Source organism: Bos indicus x Bos taurus, chromosome 17, assembly GCF_003369695.1.
Source record: "Bos indicus x Bos taurus breed Angus x Brahman F1 hybrid chromosome 17, Bos_hybrid_MaternalHap_v2.0, whole genome shotgun sequence".
Taxonomy (NCBI): domain Eukaryota; kingdom Metazoa; phylum Chordata; class Mammalia; order Artiodactyla; family Bovidae; genus Bos; species Bos indicus x Bos taurus.
Genome location: NC_040092.1, coordinates 58,047,116 through 58,051,400, shown reverse-complemented (window position 1 = coordinate 58,051,400; position 4,285 = coordinate 58,047,116). Strand labels below are relative to the sequence as shown.

General features: G+C 44.7%; 1 pseudogene; it reads right to left on the bottom strand.

The window, feature by feature from the left end:
* Positions 1-1,724: 1,724 nt before the first annotated feature.
* On the bottom strand, positions 1,725-2,767 carry LOC113907753 (annotated as a pseudogene).
* Positions 2,768-4,285: the final 1,518 nt, after the last annotated feature.

Sequence of the window (4,285 nt, the reverse complement as noted above, 5' to 3'; positions counted from 1 at the left end):
ATTCATTTCAGGTATACAGCAAAGTGATTCAGTTATCCATATACATGTATCTGTTCTTCTTTAAATTCTTTTCCATTTAGATTCTTATAGAATCTTGAGCAGAGTTCCCTGTGCTGTACAGTAGGTCCATGGTACTGTACAGGCTTTTGTTGCCAGGTAACAAAGGCAGGGGGCACATGGGAAGAGGGGTTCATGTTGAGGTTGGGAAATTCAGTCCTGATCCAGATGTGTGTTGTGGGGTGAGGATGTGGGGTTGCCAGAGAGGCACACCTGTGGACTAGCTAAAAAGAAAATGATTTCTCCTCGATTTATCTGGAAGCCGCCCCTGAGGATGACTGGTTGGAGAAAGATTCTTCCTCTAGTCTGAGAGCATCGACCCTGTCATGTGGGTCTCCCAGCTCTGCCTCCTGAGCCTCTAGTTGGCCTTTTCCCTGGGAAAACTAGCAAGTTGCAGTTCTACCAAAATCTGGACTAATTAGAGAAGCTGAAGAAGAAGAAACAGATACCATCCAATTCTCTACTTCCAAGCTAAATCTTAGAACATGGAAATCAAAGTGAAAAAGTGAAAGTCACTCAGTCGTGTCCCACTTTTTGTGACTTCATGGACTATATAGTCCATGGAATTCTCTAGGCCAGAATACTGGAGTGGGTACCCTTTCCCTTTGTATCATTTAAGAGCATTTCTCTGGGTTCGAGTCCAGGGATGGAACCCAGGTCTCCTGCATTGCAGGCGGATTCTTTACCAGCTGAGCCACAAGAGAAGCCCAAGAACACTGGCATGGGTCGCCTATCTCTTCTGCAGCAGATCTTCCCGACCCAGGACTTAAACTGGGGTCTCCTGCATTGCAGGCGGATTCTTTACCCACTGAGCTATAAGGGAAGCCCAATGACCCTAGCATTTATACCTTAACAAAGAGGGGGACTGGAAGAGAGTTACTTGGCTGGAGCCAAGGTTGGCAAAGCTCACAGGATGGTGGGGTAGGGGTGAAGGAAGAGAAGGGTGGTAGGGTTGGAACACACTACACAGAAATGTCCAGGATAGAAGCAGGGAAGCCACGGGTGAGCCTTTCCTTAACCTCACATCACTCCTGGACAGGGGCCAAAGTCTGCTGGAAGCCTCACACTGACCTCCTCCTGGTCAGCAGGTCAGGCCATTTGGGAGCACTAGCCCTCTGTGTACAGAAGGCTTGGCCCCTGACCCCTGATGGGCAGTGGTATTTGTGGGAAGAGCAGCCACAGCAGCAGGACTTGGATGAGGCTGCCTGGTGGGGGAATCTGTCTGCGTTGTAACCCGATCTCCTAAATTGGCTCAGTGGTAAAGAATTTGCCTGCCAATGCAGGAGACCTGGGTTCCATCCCTGGGTCGGGAAGATACCCTGGAGGAGGGAATGGCCACCCCCTCCAGTATTCTTGCCTGGAGAATCCCATGGACAGAGGAGCCTGATGGAGCCCAGTCTATGGGATCTTGATCAGACAAGACTTAGCAATAAGTCATATCATAAATGACAAGTTACTCAGTAGAATTAAAATGTCCCAAGGGTAATCAGGCACTGTTAAAAAGTTGAACAAAGAGACTCTTTCCTGATTACTGCCTAAGCCAACCTTTTTTTTTTTTTAATCTTTATTTTGGATTATTTCCATAATTAGGGGTAAAGCAAACACATTTCCTTGGGTCCATTATTTTACGTGATTATGATTTCCATGAACATTGGAAATCCTGAGTATCATTTGAATATTTGCCTGCATGCTTGTGGGAAGCTTGTGGGAAGCCTTTTCTTGGTAGTAAGTCCAGTTTTCTAAATTCTTCCCTTTCCTTGAGGTATTCCATTTTGCATTCCTCATAAGTGGCTGGATCATTATAGTAAGCGGTTAGACATTCTTGCAATGCAGAATTTTCTTTCTGGCATTTTACTGCCATAAGGATTCCAAAGACCTTGCAACATTTAGTGAAATATTAAACTTGTTCAGAACATCTCTCAGGCCTTTCCCTTATTATTTTAGGGATCAAAACATCTTTCTCAACATGTCTGAGATGCTGTTCTGTGGGGCTGAGCCCAGACTGGGGTTAAAAAATTAGTTCGGTCTGTATACCATTGCTTAGAGGCGACTAGAAAGCCACAGGATACTAGAGTCTGTTGCTGGAGCTCCCCTCTGTGAAAAAGTCACAAATGAACTGTAATTGTTTTGGACTAGGCATAAAGTCATGATGTAGCGCTTGACCTGCAAGGCCACAATGCAAGTACGTGTGGGAGATGAGCAAACAGTCCCAGTTATTGAAATTCTAGCCTCCTGGCACTTCTTGTTCTGCATGGAGAGCACCAGCCTCTTGCCCACTCTTACTTCTCTAGATGAGCATTCTCACCTCTATTCAGGATCACAGATAACTACAGGGAAAGTGTAAGAATGATCAGCTAAATTTCATACTCAAAGCAAGGCTGGGAAGAGCCCTGGAAGATGGGAAGCATTTAAAAAGGATCCTTCTTTAGGATGGTGCTGGTGAACCTATCTGCAGGGCAGCAGTGGAGATGCAGACATAGAAAACAGACTTGTGGACACAGTGGGGGAGGAAGAGAGTGGGGTGAACTGAGAGAGCAGCATGGAGACATATGCATTATCATATGTGAAATGGATAGCCAGGGGGGATTTTCTGTATGATGCAGGGAGCCTGAACCCTGTGGTCTGAGACAACTAGAAGGGTGGGATGCACTGGGAGGTGGGAGAGAGGTTCCCGGGGAAGGGGACGTGTGTGTACGTGCGGCTGATTCATGTTGACGTATGGCAGAAACCAACACGGCGTTGTAAAGCAATTATCCTCCAATGAAAACAGAAGGAAAAAAAAGCCTAAAAATAAAAGGATCCTCTTTTCTAAGGGAGAAATTAGAGAATATTCCAGGTTTATGTCTCATCTTTACCCTTCCTCAGTTTTCTTCTCACTTTCATTCAGTATCATACCAGCTGAATAGCTTCTGTGCTCAAGACATTGTGCCAAGCATCACTAAAGATGCAAGGATGGGTGAGCCTGGATCCCTGTCTGGTGGGAGTTCTAGGAGGGGGCCAGTGTCAGTTATGGGACACAAATAACTGGGAGAGAAGGCCCATTTGGTAAATCCAAAGATAGTCCTTGAGTGGCTCAAACAGGGAGAAATATGTCCCCTTTGAGAAGGGTCAGGAAAGACATCTTGAAGAAAGTAACATTTGCAATGGGCCCTGAGAAATGAGTAACATTTAATTAGTGGGAGGAAAATTAAGGGTTGGATGAGTGTATCTGGAGGAGGAAACTGTCGAGCAAAGGCCCAAGGACAGAGGGCCTGGTAAGGACTGAGAGGTAGGTAGGTAAGGAGCATGGTGTGTGTGTGTGTGTGTGTGTGTGCATGTGTGTGTGTGTGTGCATGCACACGCATGTGCTGAAAAATGTATGACATGTACAGAAGAGGCCTGGGAACAATACTCTGCTCTTCTGATATCACTAACATAGTACTGACGCTCCAATACTTTGGCCATCTGATACTAAAAGTCAACTCATTAGAAAAGACCCTGCGGCTGTGAAAGATTGAGGGCAGAGGAGAAGGGGGTGATAGAGGATGAGATGGTTGGATGGCATCACCAACTCAATGAACTTGAGTTTGAGCAAGCTCTAGGAGATAATGAAGGGCAGGGAAGCCTAGTGTGCTCACAAAGAGTCAGACACGACTTAGCGACTGAACAACAACAACATATCACATCCCTAGAGCAGATGTCCCCCAGAGCAAGTGATTGAACAGAATATATATTAGGTGTTAAGGGGCAAACGGCAGAGTTTTCTATCTATGTTTCCTATGTTCGACCAATGTATATCTATGTATCCTTTTCCCACTATTTATATTTCTCCCTCCTTTTATTTCCAGCTATTATAGGAAGCAAATTTGGCCTTCCACATCAGTAAAGGCATCTTATCCATTCTGCTTCAGAAGATATAGCTTTGAATTTTTAAATACCCAGGCAATTTTCCCTTAATAATAAGTGAAAGAAAACCTGGTGTAACTTTGACTTCACAAGTAAACACTCAGTTTAACATTTCAGTTTCTCAGAATTCCTCTGGCTGTCTAGCTGTGTGTGCTCTGATGCTAATAAGCAAGACAGGTCTTACCAGCTATTCAACAAACCCAAGCAAGTAACATGTCTGAACAGAACATATTTTGACTACTTTGCATAAAAAATTAAAAGTTTGGTGACCTAATGTTTTGGTTACATAAATATTGATATTTAGTGAACTATTTGGGGGCAGAAACAACACCATTCAACTCTT